This window comes from Schistocerca gregaria, chromosome 8 (genome assembly GCF_023897955.1).
Source record: "Schistocerca gregaria isolate iqSchGreg1 chromosome 8, iqSchGreg1.2, whole genome shotgun sequence".
NCBI classification, from domain to species: Eukaryota; Metazoa; Arthropoda; class Insecta; order Orthoptera; family Acrididae; genus Schistocerca; species Schistocerca gregaria.
In genome coordinates this window covers 130,215,818-130,235,211 of record NC_064927.1, presented here as the reverse complement: position 1 = coordinate 130,235,211, position 19,394 = coordinate 130,215,818, and the positions used below count along the sequence as shown (strand labels likewise).

At 43.0% G+C, this 19,394-nt stretch overlaps 1 protein-coding gene across 1 annotated transcript in view; it reads right to left on the bottom strand.

Annotated features, from left to right (window-relative positions):
• Window positions 1-19,394, bottom strand: part of LOC126284071 (calcium/calmodulin-dependent protein kinase kinase 1) — a 1,500,861-nt gene that overhangs the window by 966,222 nt on the left and 515,245 nt on the right. The window lies entirely within an intron of this gene.

The window sequence follows — 19,394 nt, the reverse complement described above, 5'->3', positions numbered from 1 at the left end:
TGCCTGGGTATAGTAATATGCAATGAACTCCAAGACACTTACACTTTGTGCTGAGACCCCGAGCACCACGGTGGACAAGTACAGGACGTGGTGTATCACCAGCGTCGCACAGAACGGAGTAGCATACCGGTACACGAGGGGCTAAGCAAACCGGCCAAGTGAATATTTTCACTGTTGTTTTACAGTTAATACATAAATTTCATGTCGCCGGCTTCTAGTTGGTTTTACAACAGTTCTGTACTGACCCTGTTCATTATGTTCCTCTACCACTCATAATTTACTTTTAACGCCTTTCGCCTACATTTCCATGTAATGTTCTTTTTTTCATTTTGAATCTAAATCAGTAAGTCATAATGTGAACTTCGGGGCTAGTTGGCCCAGCGGTCGTATTCCCCTCAATAAATACCCGTACTTTTGCCACTATCATTTACCAGTTTGCTTCTCCCCTTCTTATACGCTACTCCGTGCTCTGCGCTCGCAGGTAATAAAGCGCGTCCTGTAACCGTCCACCGAGGGCGTTCCGAGGCAAGTGCGTGGTGTTCATTGCACATATCTCTACCCAGACAGTCATCCATAGTATTATCTGGCGTTACTTGGCCATTGATTTACGTTTTGCCGCACCTTGCCCGACCGTTGGTTCTTAAATTGTTAGATGGAACTTAATCTTTTGTTTCTTATGTGTTCTACTTGCGTGTAAAAGCTATTATTAGCTCCTGTCTCTTGTTTATTTTCAGTGTAACACCTAATGATGAGCGTGTAAGAGGCCGAAATTGTTCTTGTTTAAGTAGTAAAAAGAACCTTACAACCGAAGGTTTTCAACCTCTGCTAAATAAGATGGCAACAATTGACCAAGTAACTTTTCAGCTGTCAGAAAGTGAGTATAAGCTGCCACAATGCAATCTTACTCGTTATTGTAGGCTATGGGTTGATGCTTTTGGCTCATACAGCCAGAAAGGTAAGGACAGCACAAGGTCTACGGCGAGCTCAGAGGAGAGTACTCCTTCCCCTGACAGGCGCGTGTAGAACAACACCGACTGTGGCATAAGTTGAAGTCGCTTACATGTAAGATATCAGCTTATGAAATGCAAGTCCATGTGGCTGAGAGGGAGCCGAGAAGAGGCTTTACATTATGACGCGCCACGCCGGCCGGAGTGGTCGTGAGGTTCTAGAAGCTGCAGTCTGGAACCGAGCGAACTCTACGGTCCCAGGTTCGAATTCTGCCTCGGACATGGATATGTGTGATGTCCTTAGGTTAGTTAGGTTCAATTAGTTCTAAGTTCTAGGTGACTGATGACCTCAGAAGTTAAGTCGCATAGTGCTCTGAACCATTTTGACGCGCCACGGCAGGACACCCACCTACAACAACCTTCTGAAGAGACGAACCTCGGGGAGGACCAGGAAGGACTTTCTGAGACGCTGACAGATATCTATATAAATTGGGTTGCACAGCAGCACAGCTCCTGTGAGTACTGAAGTGACCTTAGCGCAGTGGAGACAAATGAGAGATCTAGCTTGGTTATAATAACAAGTACAGTTGTGTAGTGATATGTAGTATAGTGTTGTAGTAGTGTAGTCCAGAATTATAAATTACAAAATCGTGACCTACCAATGCTGCATAGTGTAACAGACCGGTACCGCGTACCTTCTGTATTCTGCATGTGCACCAAATGGCCATTTGGTATCTTTCAGACATTTTTAGTTACTATTATTACAATTTTTTTTAATGTAGATTCCCGCTTAAATAGAATGTTGCTTACTTACTACTAACACATTTAAAATGATGTTAATATATAACGTGCCTTATTCATGCAACATTCGGTCTGTTGTCTTATATAGATAACAAACTAAAAGAAAATAGCGAATATATAAATAAAAATGAACCAGTCGGTTGTATCCCGGTGATGTTCCAATGAGGGTTGACATGATCACCTAGCCTATAACGTCGATGAAGTCTTTGATCATATACGAAGCAATGTTTACGACCGAAAATATTTGGTTTATCAGTGATACGATTCGATCGTTGCATTCGTCATCAGACTGGTCTGTTTCCTTGAAGGTAATAAAAAACGTAGATCAAATTTGTAGCCATCGTTAGAACCGTAACAACGTATAGGCTCGGGATAAGAATATAATGAACACTCAGGGCTCGTGTTGCAGGACCGTCGTTGTTCTGACGGAACCTATTGTAGTAGTGGACGGCACCAAGCAGCTGTGGAATACGTGAACGTTATTGCGGGCCACCTGCGTCTTGTCACGCTTGATACCTTCCCCAACGTGGATGCCATCTTCCAGCAGGATAATGGTCTGTGTCACAATGACAGAATCGTGCTAAAGTGTTTTGATGTCTCGGCTGCCACATTCGTCAGATATTTACCTGATGGAACGCATCTGGGACACTGTTGGCAGCCAGAGCCACGCCCACAATCCATCGTTACGTTATTTACGGAAAATGCGTCAAATTTATTCCGTTCTGAAACTTCCTGGCAGATTAAAACTGTGTGCCCGATCGAGACTCGAACTCGGGACCTTTGCCTTTCGCGGGTAAGTGCTGTGAGTACCGGGCGTGAGTCGTGCTTCGGTAGCTCAGATGGTAGAGCACTTGCCTGCGAAAGGCGAAGGTCCCGAGTTTCAGTCTCGGTCGGGCACACAGTTTTAATCTGCCAGGAAGTTTCATATTAGCGCACACTCCGCTGCAGAGTGAAAATCTCATTCTCGATTATTCCGTTCTATTTGGCTGGTTGTATAGCAACCTTCTGTTGCTCCTATTTAAGCATCTTATATTGGCCGTAAGGAAAAGGCTTTTAAAATAAGGTTTCAGGAGCATTTGTAAGTAGGCTGTTTACGTTTTCTTATTGGTAACGCCACGTAGCGCTCTGTATAAAAATCACTGGCTGTGCTGTGCGCAGTCTGTGTTTAGTTTGCATTGTTGTCTGCCATTGTAGTGTTGAGCAGCGGCAGCTGGATGCTAACAGCGCGTAGCGTTGGGCAGTTGGAGGTGAGCCGCCAGCAGTGGTGGACGTGGGGAGAGAGATGGCGGAGTTTTGAAATTTGTATGAATTGGTGTCATGAACTGATATATATATATAATGACTATAAAGGTAAATACATTGTTTCTTCTCTATTAAAATCTTTCATTTGCTAACTGTGCCTATCAGTAGTTAGTGACTTCTTTAGTTTGAATCTTTTAGTTAGCTGGCAGTAGTGGCGCTCGCTGTATTGCAGTAGTTCGAGTAACGAAGATTTTTGTGAGGTAAGTGATTTGTGAAACAAATAGGTTAATGTTAGTCAGGGCCATTCTCTTGTAGGGATTATTGAAAGTCAGATTGCGTTGCGCTAAAAACTATTGTGTGTCAGTTTAAGCACAGTCGTGTATAAATTTTTCAAAGGGGACGTTTCACATTTACTCACTACGAAGCGGCAGGTTAAGCATAATTCCGCCTTCGTTGATCACCTACCATCCAGTGACCTCCAGCCAACTACAGGGAACTTAGGGGTTTTACACCAGACTTCCAAAGGGAAGACGCTAGGTCTGCTTGAAGAGATCGAAATTGATAAGCAGTTACTCACCAACAAGGATATGTTGCTCAATGATCAGTTATGAGGCAAAACTCAGGTTATCCATGATTTCTAAAAACAGATCAGCTTGTAGCTTTTTATTACCACCGCTTTTTTGCTTGTCTCGTGTATTTATTTTATTGCTCTACGTATTTTACTTCATTGCTTTTGAGCGTAAAGGTTGTCAATGTTGCTGTACTTACTTTCGGTCCAGCATGTCCTGCATTGTGTATTTTTCCACATGCTCTATTATGTTACCATTAATTCTTAATTTACCTATTACTATTTGAATTTCGCGCCATTATCTTACACGATAGCAGGGATGCATTGCGCCTGTCATTACTACTAGCCCAGTATTTTGCGTGGACCCCCCTACCATTCATACAAGTACGCCGCACTATGTGAACACGGACGGCCTCTGGTGTCGTTCTGTCCTGCGCTGTTATGCCTGTCGTCGCTCCGTGAGGTAATGCGCATTTCTCAGTTTCTGGTTCGTTCTCTACGCAAGTCTGATACCGTTACTTTGGTTCTGTATCATACCTTCTTTGACGAATGCTTTCTGGCTAAAATTTCAAATTTTTTAACTTAAGTTACATTATGTTTCTCTATGTAATTTTATTCGGTCGGTGGTTGAGGACTAACTTGTCGTTATACTAGTCCAGGAGAGGACCACGCTGCGTTTATTGTAAAGTGCCCTCCCCCCCCCCCCCCCCCACCTTATATTTTCATGTAGCCTGACGATGCCTTATCTGGGTGAAATAGCGTCCTTCGTGAGTTATAACGAATACTGTGTACTGTGCAAAGTACGACTGTTTTTAAATAGAAACTGCGTAACGTGTGAATAGACATCTGGTACCACATACTTCCGGAAAACTACCAAAGACTTCAGTAGAACGAAAAACCAATTCAAGCTGCAAATTTTTACTTTTTATTCATTCTAACACTAGTTTCGGGCCGAGACTCATTTTCAAATCATCATAACATTTTTTTTGCAGCCACAGCAACTGATATTGTTTATATAAGAATATACAGCCTACAGTTGCAGGTTAACTTTATCTATTACCTAGGTTTCAACGTTAGTACTAAAGACTTCTTCAGAACATAAAATATTATTTAAATGTTTGCCTAAAAGAGTTTCTTGTCACACGACGAGGCCCATACAACGGGCTTAAAGTGAATTTGCTACAGCTTGTTTAATAGAAATGACAAAACCTTATGGTTATGCATCAAGTTTTATAAAGTTGACTTAGGACATGGCTTGTTTTAGGCAAACATTTAAATAATATTTTATGTTCTGAAGAAGACGTTATTACTAACGGTGAAACCTAGGTAAACGATAAAGTTAACCTACAACTGTAGGCTGTATATTCTTATACATCATAACATAGTCGGCGTTTCCGAAGATGGTATTTCCGAAGATGTCAGACACGTGCAATGAACATTTGTTACATTTTCGGAAATGCTATTTTTTGCTATATTATGATGGTATGAAAACGGGTCTCGGCCCAAAACTACATAAAGTAAAAATTTGCAACTTGGGCTAGGGGTAAGCCTCCAGAGAAGAACACACGATAGATTCAAATGGCACTATGGAACTTAACATCTGTTTCAAAACTGTGACCGTCTACGCTTCTGAACTGCACCGTCATTGACCAGAGTGTACTGTTCGTGGAAGGCCTGCGATGCCGCGAGCCCCTCTGCCAGACGGTCTGTTTGCTCGTTCCTCCACTTGCCGCTAGCAGGTGGCTTTATTACGACCTGTCTACACGCGGTTCTCTCCGCCTACACTGATTTACGTACGGCCTGGGGCTTCTCGCGTCTCAGGGTACTTGTGTATTCTCGCACCGCGCTGCACACACACACACACACACACACACACACACAGAGAGAGAGAGAGAGAGAGAGAGAGGGGGGGGGGGGAGGGAGGGAGGGAGGGACCCACACGGCTATATAAGACAAACACACAATGTACACACCGTCTGTCCTCTGTTTGTGCTTACACAGGAGACAGTGACGAAGTGTTCCCTTGCCTGCCTTTAGTACATTTGTCTTCCGACGGCGATGATATGGAGATTTTGAATGCACAAAAACGTCGACATTAGCACTCGTATTAAACTCTCTTATCTACATACATGCTCTATATACGGCTGTGAAGTTCACTGGGAACTTCTATTACTATCAATTATTAAGATTTCTCCCGTTCCATTAGCGTATGGAGTGCAGGAAGTATGACTAGTTACATGCTTTCTTAATAACTTCCTCCCTTGGTGTCTATGATAGCGACACACCACTGTGTTTTTGTTTGCTCAGCGAATACCAGTTTGCTGAAATTTTGTAGGAATCTCAAACGTCATGTAAAACTCCAGTGCCTGTGTTGTGAAGAAGTGCGATGCAATGTTTCTTATGATACAGGCACTGCTAGTTTGTGCTTATCGGCCAATACAGGACCTACGACTTACATATAAAATGTCTCCAAAGTATGGTAATAACGTGATTGAGATGTGCGATTACTAGTACGACACATGAGGGACAATATATGGAAGTCTGGATCAGGCTGTGACTTGCAATTGACTAGCAGAAGCGGTTAAGGCGATCGCTAGCGTGGAAAGTCGGGCTTCGAGTCCCAGCCTGGCACCTGGAGACGGTTCTTATTCGCAACTGCGAGCATTTGTCCTAAACGAGATAGGTGACGTCTCTCTTCAGTTGTCAGCCAATTCTGGTTTCAGAGCACACCCGCGACCATCGTTCGTCAGAAACGAATCTGTCATTTTGTGTTTCTCCTTCCTGTACATGTTCAGTACCTACATGCTAGTCCTATTTGATATGCGTCTAATCGGCAGGCGTGTCAAGTAGAAATTTACGTCATACACGTGTATTAAGTTCTACGGTGCCAGTAGAACTAAAACCCAGTCGAAGGTGCAAATTTCTACTTTTTATTCATTCTAAGATTTGTTTCGAGCCGAGACTCATTTTCAAATCATCATAACATAATTTTTAACATTTTTATGCAGCGACAGCAACTGATATTGTTTATATAAGAATATACAGCCTACAGTTGCAGGTTAACTTTATAGTTTACCTAGGTTGCTTGCGCTATGGGAAAAATGTAAGCTCCTAAGTCAACGCAGTCGAATGATATAGCCATTAACTCTGACAACCAAAACATTATGACCACTGCCCACCACGACGCTGGATGCCGCATGCTGCCGTAACGGTTACGTTACGCAGTAACAAAATTATTTAAGCGAGGCAGACACGGCCGGGGGATCACCCTAGCGAAGATACGGCTGCAAACGATGAAATCAATTGAGATAATCGAGTTTGACAAAGGGTAGATTATTACCACGGAGAGCCTATAAACGAGTATTTCGAAAACCGCAAATGTGGTCGAATGTTCACGTGCTACTGTCGTGAGCATCTATGGAAAGAGGTAGAGCAGTGAAATTGCCACCAGGCGGTGAATGGTTTTAAGTCCACGATTCTTCACAGAACATGGCGTTCGGAGGGTTGTCTACTCAGTGAAGTACGGCGGATGGTGATCTGCCGTATGTCTTCCGAAAGAGCACAATGTTGGTGCACGCACAAGTGTTTTGGAGCACACCATTCATCGTATACCGTTGAACATGGGGCTTCGCAGCAGACCATCCCCACATGTTCACATGTTGAGCCAACGACATCGTCACCGAGGTGAACGGTGGCTCGAAAGAGCAGCGCTCCGCGGACGCAGGAGGGGCAGTAATGTGCTATGGCTAATGTTCTCTAGCACTTGCATGGGACCTGTGGTAGCAATCGAAGAAAACCTGAGAGCTGCGAATCACCTGCATCCCTTCACGTTTGATGTCTTCCTCGACGGCGACGTCACCTTTCAGCAGTATAATTGTTCGTGTCTCGGAGCCAGAGTGGAGTTATAGTGGATTGAGGAGCATTATAATGAACTGGCGTTAATGCCTCGGCGACTTCTGGGTATCAATTCGGCGCCATTGATGAATATAAATCTGCCGTCCGTTATTTACACGAGTTACATGACCTGTGCGTAGATATCTAATCCCATATACCTCCACAAACCTGCCAACAAATTATTGGATCCCTGACATGTAGAATCAGTGATGTACTCCGTTCCAAAGACAGAGGAACAAGATGTTAAGCAGGTGGTCGTAATGTTTTGGGTCGTCAGTGTATGTTTTTCCAGTTGACGTAGAACTATGAAATTTGGCATGCAGCAATGTTTCACAGAAAAAGTGAAGGGAAAAAAATGCAAACATTTTACTTTGTAATTATATTGCAAGGAAATTTCTGTGCCATTTATTATCCGACTGTCTGTACGTCTGTTAAACCTCCTTTTTCACAAGCATTACAACAGTAAATGCAAAATCAGTAACAAATTAAAAATAACACTAAAAATTAAGATATTCTCGATTGTTGCAATTCCTGGAACTGATACCTTGCCAGTATCGATAATAACAGGCAAACAACTGTCGACAATCTCGATTTCCATGGTGATTGAGTTGTCTGTATACATAATTTATACGGAAATCTCAGAGCGCGAGTACTACTCGTACGTAGCCAGTCTTCTCCTTTGTCTTCTGTTGTAGATTTCTGAGTAAAGTGGCTACAGACCATGAGAAGGATCAATGTGTCATCTGGTACAACGATACTGTGGCATTATCAATGCAAAACTGGGTGGCCACCGTCGACAAAAACGATCATAGTGAGCTGGTTCCAAAAGTTCAGACGGTCAGTGTCAAAGACCTTTCTGCAAGTCAACGCCCCCGAGTCGCAAGCACGTGTCGACGGAGGGCAAGATGCATATCGACACAGTCATCAGGAAGTCAATTCGACGAAGATCACGTGAATTGCAGGAAGAAATAAGCGTTGAAAGAGCGGTTGTGCCTTTTTCCAGAATAAAACGCAAATGGTCCAAGCATCGCATTCAAACGATCATACTTTGCGACAAGCACTCGCCTGTATCATACCGGCATCCATAGGAGTTGACATTGATTGTCTGAAAAAATTATAATATGAAGTAACGTTCAATATTTCTTTACATGTGAATCGGCGCAATATGAAAACTGGGGGCTCCGAGAACGCACGTAACACACGGAAACACGTCAGTGACGGCCCTATGCTTAATGTTAGGTGTGGGCTACTGTACGATAGCCTGATGGATCCCGTTTTCTTCGCAGAAAAAAATCACCACCGGAACCGTTTGGTTGGGAATGCACGAAGAGTTCCTGTTAGTACTGATCGAGCCACTTCGAATTTGAAAGTGTGGGATGTGGTGAATGACACATTTCCTGGGACGTGAATGGGTAGTGATGGTCCCATTGCATGGCCACCGCGCTCTTCCGATATTACGCCACTAGACTTCTTGTCTGTGCGGTTACGCGATGAATCGCTTGTATACAACGTAATGACCCTGCTATCCTTCGTGCCCAAATCAATGAAGCAATCAGAACTGTTGACACTACAGTGTTGGCCCATACAAGAGCGGCATAACTTACTTCTAACATCCCCTTCAAGTTCTACCAGCGGTGGGTGGGGCACATTTTGAAATTCTGGCATAGCACAAAACATTTCTGCGAACTGTGAAATGTTTTACATCAAACCACGCTGATCTCTAATAGTTTCAGTGTTAGAATTTTCGCAGTGATTGAGTGATTTTACAGACAATCTGTTCAGTTCTGTACCTTATAAAATACAATGAAAATTTAAAAAAAATCATGTTCATCTGGAAAGCATATCTAGCGTGTCCGGAGTATGATGACAAGATAGGCATTTACCACTTCGGGACTAGGGTTATGGAAGGAGGACTGATAGGTTATACCATGGGAGCCAATATTTTGTGTGTAAAAGTAGAAATGTTTTGAAGAAAATTTTATCAAACTGCTCTTCTTTGCTACTCCTTACACTGAGTGGCGTGGTCAGACAACTTTTTTCCGACTCCAACAGCTTCTTTTCTAGAATAGAATTATCGAGAACAGTAAACCTACACCAAGTACAGATGTCGGGAAAAAACGCTGGACGACGCCAAAGCTTTCGTGATTGTCTTTTCTCTTTTGCCATTTTATGAAATCCCCAGTACTGAAAAAGAATATATACCATCTCGCCAATGTCTTCCGCCTGTGATAAAACGTGTATGTATAACTGTCGACACTGTGCGACTGATGACGTCCTCCCTGGAAATAACCCATCATACACCTTGGTGCATTTGGTACTCGTCCTACATTGACTGAAATGCAATCGCAGCATGCCTTTCAGAAGTGCCGACAATGATCAGAAAACAGAGCTTGCAGAACGCATCTGAAGTGTCTTGCTATTTAGAAAACAAAAAAACATAATTACGATGGAAGTCTGGTAATTTTGTTCGATGCCCAGGTAGAAAGTATAGACTGAGGAGCAAAAATGTTTGAACGTAACTTAATGGTTCACATGGCTCTGACCTCTATGGGACTTAACTTCTGAGGTCATCAGTCCCCTAGACCTTAGAAATACTTAAACGTAACTAACCTAAGGATATCACACACATCAGTGCCCCAGGCAGGATTCGAACCTGCGACCGTAGCAGTCGCGCGGTTCTGGACTGAAGCGCCTAGAACCGCTCGGCCACTCCGGCCGGCTACGCAACTTACATAAAAGCTTAATAAACCTTCTGCACATGTGATTACTCACCTACAGATGGGTGAATATTGTTTTCAGCTGACGCTCACAAAGTCCTTCAGGTTAATCTTTATTAAGTTTGTTAGTTGCGCAACTACATGCTCGCGTGTAGAACAGATTTGTTTAAGCCCATCACTTCCGGTATCTGGCCGAGCCATGTTTGTGCGTTTAAAGAAGGAAAAGTGTCTTTTTCCATTTACATTGACACTACTGACTGATCATTACCTAATTATTTTTCCGAAAATTTCAGTGTAAATCTCTACAGATTTTCTACCAATACATAAAATAACTGTCCCATTCGCGTAGTACCTTTTGCCGGAAACTCGCTATGTTAAATATAACCATTTACCAAACATGCGGGGTGTCTATCTAACATATTTCACCTTCGACTGGTCGAGTAACGCTACCTAATCACTTCCATATTGTGAATCGTACTCAAGCAGATAATTTTTGATAGTCTCACTGAAAATAAAACTTCAGTTGTGAATTACTTTATTTTCACACGACCGGTTTCGGACTGTTATAAGCCCATCCTCACTTGTCGTAGCTGTGCTGTGGTTCCCGAGCGCCGCGTATACCAGGCGTGGTGTGTTGCCTATGAGCGTAGAAAAGGGAAAAATTATATCATTTCCGAGAAGACTTCACAGCAATACCGTCTACCACAGCATCATCTTCTGTTGATGGCATCTCTTCAGCATTGGAGAGGGTTCTCATGTTGTGAGACGTGCGTCAGATCCAACTGAAACAACCCATCGCTGATTAGACCTACATGCAACTAACACAGCTCGGGCGTGTTTACTGTCCCGTTTCATCTACCGTTCCATATAGTAAATAAAAAACCTAATGATGAACTGCACTTAAATTTCGTAATTCAGCACGTTTCATTGGATTTAGTCCATCATCCTGTGACAGTTTTGATTATTAGCAAATGTAGAAATTTGGTGTTTTCTGTGCATTCGCGTTGCGTATTTTCGTCGAGATGTTTACATTTGTGTGTTACTAACTCACTGCCAACAAGCAGAAATTGTCACACGGTGACTGAAGAAAGGCGCCAAAACTCTTAGTGTTTCATCAGTTAATGTTTAGTGATCAGTTCCGTTGCGTTTATTTTGTAGTTCGACATGGAAATTTTTAACGCTTCATCTGTTGGCTGGTGAGATGCTCAATGACTCTGGCGCGTCTTATACCTGGGGCACATCATCAGAACAGAAGACAGTGGTGCCAGTAAAACAAAGTCAAACCCGACTAAAAAACTAAGCAGATTAGTTGTCATCGATCACTGCAACGAGTATAATCATGAAAGAAAATACTTCGAGATCAGTTCGGTGGGTGAAACACCAGGTTTTCGGGGCGAGTGTAGTTAAGGAACCTGTAGTAATAAATACGAAGTGTGCTCAAAAAATACGCCAAACAGCTTTATTAAAAACAAAATAATAAGTTTTCATGGAATTTGTCAATGTACTGATCTTGGCTATCAATACATTATTCCAGTTTTGAATCCATGTCTGGAAGCATCTCTGGAAGGCTTCTTTGGGAAGGGCTTTCAGCTGCTCTGCCGTGGCCCTCTCAGTGTCAGGAGTGCTATCAGCACGTGTTCCTTTTGAGCACGGTTGTAATTTTTGGAAAGGGCCAATAGTCGCTCGGTAATAAATCTGGTGAGTAAGGCGGATATGGACGGAAAGATCGCTTTTTCCGGCAAAAACTCACGAAGCAAAAGCGAGGTGTGGCACGGCGAATTGTCGTGATCAAGAAGGAAGCCATTAGCCTATTTTTCTGGTCTCTTTCTTTGTACATCGTTTCGAAAATAATACATGAAGTCCTCGTAAAATTCAGTGTTTATAGTTTTTTTCCTTGGAACGAACTCTAATGACACATTGCCCTCAATATTATTTTGATATTCGATTCTGAGTGACAAGCCTTTTTAGGGCGAGGAGATTCACAGATTTTCCATTCGGAACTCTGAAGTTTCATCTTAGAGTCATATCCACAGACCCAAATTTCATCTGCAGTTACAATTTTGGACACGTAGTCCAGGTCTGAATGGAGACAATCCTACAATTTTATGCGGACTGTCTCACGATTTTCATTGTGATGTAATTACATTTTCCTGGAGTTTTTTTGTAAGGATAGAAGTCGAAGCAATGAATTAAAATTCGTTCCATGGCCAAGTCTTGAACAGGCGTTTCCTGTTTGCTATGTAGATGTGCTAATCGCTACACCACCATAGAATTGTGGTTACCACAGTTGCATAATACACTGCCTTCCCTAGTAAGCAGGGGACCTGTGTTATTGTGCTTGAATTTTAATTGAATGCTCCAGCCTCTACCCTTATTAAAGGTAAAGTTGAGACTCATACGTCCACAGGATAATGTACTGTAATTCCATCAAATTAAGCTATCATCTATACTTGAAGTACAGGCAGGATTTCCTCACTGCATACAAAGATGGGGTGCTATTCCAGTGTTAGAGAGCTTTGGCAATATTGACGATTTATCCGGAAGAAAATGGGCTACGGTTTTTAATTTGATTTTTGTATTAGGGAGGGCATCGGACTACGGTAGTCTTTGCAGGCGTCAAGCCATAATGCTTGGTGGTGTAGTGCTTAGCACGTGAGCCTAGTAAGGAGGAGACCTGAGTTAAAGTTCCAGCTGTGGCACAAGTTTTGATTCATTTCTTCTGCTTCTGTCCTTGTCGAAGATTTTCCTTCTCTTCATAACAGAAGTGTGCGGATCAATCATACACTCACTCATCGGTTAAAATGCTTTGCACGGACCCGTACGAGACGCTAAGTTCTTCGGTAAGCTCTCGAATATTTAATCGTCTGTTTGAACAAACAATTTTTCCACTTTTTCACGTTTCTTGTGTTTTCGATGTTAATGGACGTTCTTAACGTTGCTCGTCTTCTAGCGACTAATTTCCGCCATTAAACCGCTCATATTACTAGTAAACAGTCTTCAGAGTTACATCTTTATTGTCATACTCCAACCTCAACATTTCGCGTCTTTCTTTGTATTTTTTTGCCACGTGAAACAGAACTTAATCCCCGTGCGCTGTCCGAAACCCATGATGCGTGACAGACACTGTAAACACTATCTCACTCTAACATCTCTGGACGCTGACTGATAACTCAGAACGTGTTCCAACTCGATCTCGTCTAAAAAATTCATTCACCATATTTTTTTATAACATCGTCGGTAAACTTAATCAACAGGGATAGCAGTTACGTACTTCTTTATTGACCTTCACAGCATTTGTCGGAGTACGACTTAACCGATTTTGAATCTTGTGAGTTTAGAGGCTGTATGTTGTTACGGAAGTAACGCGTCAAATAAGCCTCGACCAACCTACGTCATGACGTAAAGTAATAACGATGAATGCTAGATGACTATTTGAGTTGTTACTTCAGTAAAGAGATACTGGATCAGATGATAATACTGGTTGATACCGGTAAACTGTTATAAGTCCACCAAAGGCTAATAAGGTAATAGTGAATGCTGTATATTACTCAAAATATGGCGTCTGACAAAACAGTGGGCTACCCAAAACACAAGGTTGGGTGTCAATGAAACTTAGTACGTGTATACACGATCGGCGGGTATGTGCAAACGCGTGCTGGTCAGTAGTGAAAGCGTTTCAGACTTTCTACTTAAAACAGGCTCTAATAACATTCTTAAATTTTATTCTTCATGTCAACATATTTTTTTCTCAACATAGTCACTAGGCGAGGAACACATTGCACCAACGAGTGAACTGTTTGTTGAGACTGTCAACTGCAGAATGTTTGACTTCGTTGACGGAACCATAACGTCACCTCTGCTTGCACCGTTTCATTACTATCAAACAGAATTGCTCGACGGGGTCTTTAAGTATTTGGAACAGGTGAACATTGGATGGGGCCAATGACTTTGAACCCACGGCGTTGAACTGTTGTAAATGCAACAGCGCCCGTGTGTGGTCTGGCACGCTCCATGCCTGGACGAAATTTCCGAATTCGAAATTCGATTATAGCACGTTGTTTCACTCGCACTGACATAGTTACGTTACACACCGCCATGTTGGATTCTACAATTTGGTACTTCTAGCGGCAGGGAGTTACAAGTGCGTAGACTTCTGTATCCTAATGATAAGCCTATACAGTCGCATATGTTTGGTGTCTGTGCACGCTCCTCCAAAAGTGAAACTTCCTGACAGATTAAAACTGTGTGCCGGACCGAGACTCGAACTCGGAACCTTTGCCTTTCGCAGGCAAGTGCTCTACCAACTGAGCTACCCACGCACAACTCACGACCCGTCCTCACAGCTTCAATCCTGCCAGTACCTCGTTTCCTACCTCCTAAACTTCACAGGAGCTATTCCGCGAGCCTGCAGAACAAGCACTCCTGGAAGAAAGGATATTGCGAGGTCTCGGTCCGGCACACATTTTTAATCTGTCAGGAAGTTTCATATCAGCGCACACTCCGCTGCAGAGTGAAAATCTCATTCTCCTCCAAAAGTGTTTGACGAGTTTTGATGGTATTTCCACTGGCAATCTGAGGATAGCTTGGAGCACCATACAGGCTTTAGTTCATCAAAATCAGATAAAGAAGAAAGCAAAAGGTATCGTGCTTTAAAGATTCATCCTCTCTAATATTATAAATGCAAATATAACTATGTCAAGTCTTCACGATTAACACGCTGAACCAGTTTCAATAAAATTTTATATTGGGATAGCTAGAACCATGACGAAGAACATAGGCTACTTTAGAAAGTGCGTAGTACATCAGTTAGAGGAAATAACTTACTTCTTGGAATAGCTGTTTGCTCTTTCACTTCATTATTTGTAAACATGCTTTCATTGGTTGATATGTGCTACGTGATATGATTCAAAGTAATGGATCCAATACTTATAGAATTCTTAACGTGTTTCATTTAAACTTTCGGAGTACTATTTGCGTAACGTACACTTTCTATCACGTGTAGATAGTTCAAAAGCTCAATGCTTATATGAAAAACGCTGCACATGCAGATGCACTGCGCATTCCGACAGCGCGGGAGAGAGGAGATCATGATTTACATCACGAGGTATGCTTAGCCGAACACACACATGCTTGTGGACAGCTCACCATCACTCATCATCATAGAAGTACTGAACCTGAGAGTATCTACGGCTAAGAACTTGTCAAGAATATAAAGATATAGGATGTTAATAATGTGTAAATGGCCTATTTGAACCAACAGCTGTTTTTATTTTGAACCCAAATGCTACCGGTTTCGGTCTTGGACGATCTTCACGAATGAAAGATTAAAATGGTTTAAGCCACGATATTGCGTTAGTCATAACTTAAAATTTGTAGTGCAAACCATGAGTGTAAACACAGGTTGTTTCCAAATGAATGTACCTGTTTTAAGGAGTTGTAATATTTATGACATTCAACTTAACAATCGTAAATAATACACCAAATGAAAGAGCAACTCAAACAGTTTTGTTTGTATACCTCTGCACCATGGAAAGAGTATGAAGTGACAAGAGTGAGTGAAAAACGTGTTGAACGAATGCGAGTCTTTTACGCTCAGCCCCAAGAAATACCCCGTGGTAAGTGTATGGGCCTTCCTTATCCAGTGAATCAACTGTAACTCATGTGTCTTATCTTGATGTGCTACAGCTACGGTCCGTGCTTCAATGGGAAGAAGGTGGACAACACATCTTCATTTGGGAGCAAAATGGTGCCCCGCCTCACTGGCGTAACTCAGTACGCCACTGGTTGAACGGCGTTGAATCCGACCCGTGGATTGGTCGCTGGGAGTCGGTTGACACAGCATTTTATGTATGACCTCCACGTTCACACTCGATCTGACGCGATCGTGTGTGTGTGCCTCCGATACTGGCTGAACTATCCAACTTTAGAAACAGTGTTACTGCAACAGTTACTCCTGATATACTGATCAAGATTTCGGAAGAACGCGCCTATCAGCTCCATGTGTGATCGGTGTTCACACTGAAAAACTGTAAGAAAAACTGTTTGTGTTTCTCTTTCATTTGGTGTATTATTTACAATTGTAACGTGAATGTAATATGTGCTACAAAGCCTTAAAAACCGTATATTCATTTTGAAACACGCTGTATATGAGACTGGACTTTACGCCGCTCGGGGTACCCGCGCGGTCAAAAGCGCCTTGTCACGGTTCGCGCGTCTGCTCCCGATGGAGTTTCAAGTCCTCGCATGGGTGTCTGTGTTGCCCTTAACATAAGTTAGTTTCAGTTAGTTTAAGTAGCGTGTAAGCTTAGGGACCGATGACAGCAGTTTGGCCCTATAGGATCTTACCACAATTTTCCAAATTTCCAGTACTTTAAAAGCAAAATCCGAATTCTAAATGTATACAGAGCAGTACTGCATATATTTAGAATAGTATTTCTCGTAATATTTAACAACAACTTCCAGCCCACAGAACATTATCATGTTGTAAGTGCTTCCGAGAAAATGATGATGATCTATGGTCCGAAACTGGTTGTTAAATAAAGAAATTTTATCGTCAGCTCTTGGCGGTATTCAGTTACAATAAACCTGCTCTCATTTTCCTCTGCGGTCATCAGGCTCTTCACGAAGAGATCCGAACATCGCCTCCGATACCCACATAGGCGATCTGACACAGCAGCATCGGCATTCAGCACTTGTAGAGGCAGAGCACCTGCAGCAGGTGAGAGCTTTCTCATTAGGAGACACTCTACTGGCGTATATTTGGCGACGGACGCCTGCCGGCACTGCCGACAGCGAAGTACAGAGCTCTGTCAGGGCGGAAAGCGGACGGCTCCTCTCGGGGATTAAGGCCCCGAGCCCGCTGCGCCGCCTTTGTTTCACAAATCCCGCGGGCCGTTTCTCCATCCCGGACAGCTCCCACGGTGTGGGCACCCAACGGTTTATTTTACATCTACATCTATATCACACTCCACAAACCACATAATGGTGCGCGGCGGAGGGTATTTTTGTACCACTAACTGAGCAGTCCAACCCTGCTCCACTCTCTGATTTTCCTCCGTATTGGCTCTAATTTCTCGAATATTCTTCACGTGATCAATACACGAGACGAATGCGGGAGGAAATAATATGTTGCCCGACTGTACCCGAAAAGCGCTCACTCGAAGTTTCGGCAGTACATCTCTTCGTGTTGCACGACACCTCTCTCGTGCCGTCCGCCGGTGGAGTTCGGGCATCTCCGTGACGCTCTCGTGACGGCTAAACGATCCCGTGGTGGCCGAGCGGTTCTAGGCGGGTCAGTCCAGCAGCTGCTACTACGGTTGCAGGTTTGAGTCCTGCCTCGGGCACGGCTGTGTGTGCTGTCCTTTTGTTAGTTAGGTTTAAGTAGTTCTAAGTCTAGGGGACTGATGACCTCAGATGTTAAGTCCCATAGTATGTATTTTAGAATCGGACGAACAAACTCCAGATAAGCCACTTCCTTCGTGGATGAGTTACATTTCCTTGAGGTTCTTCCTGTGAATCAGTCCGTCTGCATTTCCATTTCTTTTATGTGGTCATTCCACTTAAAGTCGGTCTGGATAGTTACTCCTAGATACTTTACGTTCATAATGAACTGCCACAGCCTGCACCATTCATAGATTCTCTGAAAGTTATTCTGCAAATCGTTAGAATTTTTTGGCATTGCTACACTCTTAGAGACAACCGTATTTTCTGCGAAGTACCTTAAAGCGAATCTGACGTGTTCTACTAGATCATTTATACATATTTTAAACATTAACGGTCGTGTCACACTTCCTTAGGGTACTATGGAAATTACATTTACATCTTTCGGTTGGGAGTGACGAATTCTTTTATAAGGAAGTGTTGAATCCAGTCGCAAATCTGATCAGATACGCGATAAAGTTGTATTTTTTTCATTAAACAACAGTGTGAGACGGCGTCAAATGCCTTACTGAAGTCAGGGAACACAGCATCAACCAAAGCACCGCTTCTAAGGCTGGGTATGTCTCATGGAGGAGTGAGAGAGCTGAGGTTTTCGCAATATATCCGTTTCCGGAATCCATGTTGATTTTTATAGAAGGAATTGTCCTAAGATGTCATAACTCTAGAGCATAGGACATGTTCCAGAATTCTACAGCCGACTGGTGTGAACGAGTTTGGTAGTCCGCCTTAATGGAGATGTTATTAGTTTGGCGCTAGATCGATACGGACTTCATTACCGGTAAGCACGGTGGCGTGCCACAATGGGCTCATATCCGGGGTGATCAGGGATCCATTCTCGAGAGATTTTGCCAAAGCTTCTCCCTTAATGACAACACGAGCATGTGGGAATTTTTTACAGCAACACTAGTGTTCTCGAAAAATCTTACCATCCCGAGGAAGTTGTCTGCATCTATAACAGTGAAGACTTTCGAAATATTCTCTATTCAGACCCGTTCGGAAGCTGTGTTGAGGCATTTGGTGCCATAATATTAATCGTACGCCGCGAATAACTTATACACACTGTCTTAAGTATCCGGCCGATTTTGTTTTTTGAAGTTATCTATTTTAGACTTTTTCTATGCGTTCAGCCATGAATTCCTCTCCTGCGCTCACCTCCGTCTCACAATAACACGTGGAAACATCCTTAATTTTTACCTGATTGTATTCAGGTTGCAGCTTCCGGTAGTACCATGGAAATAATTTCCTAACACCTTAACAGATACTGACGAACGTGTCAGTTCTTCCTGTCAGTGTTTTGGTGTCACTTTTGTCATACGTCTGTACGCGAAATTTCCATACTCCTAAACATCCCTTGGTCCATTATTTCCTATGTGATAGTGAAGCTGAAACGTGAAGGACACGTTCAGCAAAATAGAGTACAGGGGTACCTCGTCTGTTGACTGACAGAGACCGCCGACAGTTGAAGAGGGTCGTAATGTGTAATAGGCAGACATTTATCCAGACCATCACACAGGAATTTCAAACTGCATCAGGATCCACTGCGAGTACTATGATAGTTAGAGGGGAGGTGAGAAAACTTGGATTTTATATTCCAGCCGCTGCTCGTAAGCCACATATCACGCCGGTAAATGCCAAACGATGCCTCGCTTGGTGTAAGAAACGTAAACATTGGACGATTGAACAGCGGAAAATCGTTGTGTGGAGTGAGGATCACGGTACACAATGTGCGATCCGAGGGCAAGGTGTGGGTATGGCGAATGCTCGGTGAACGTTATCTGCCAGCGT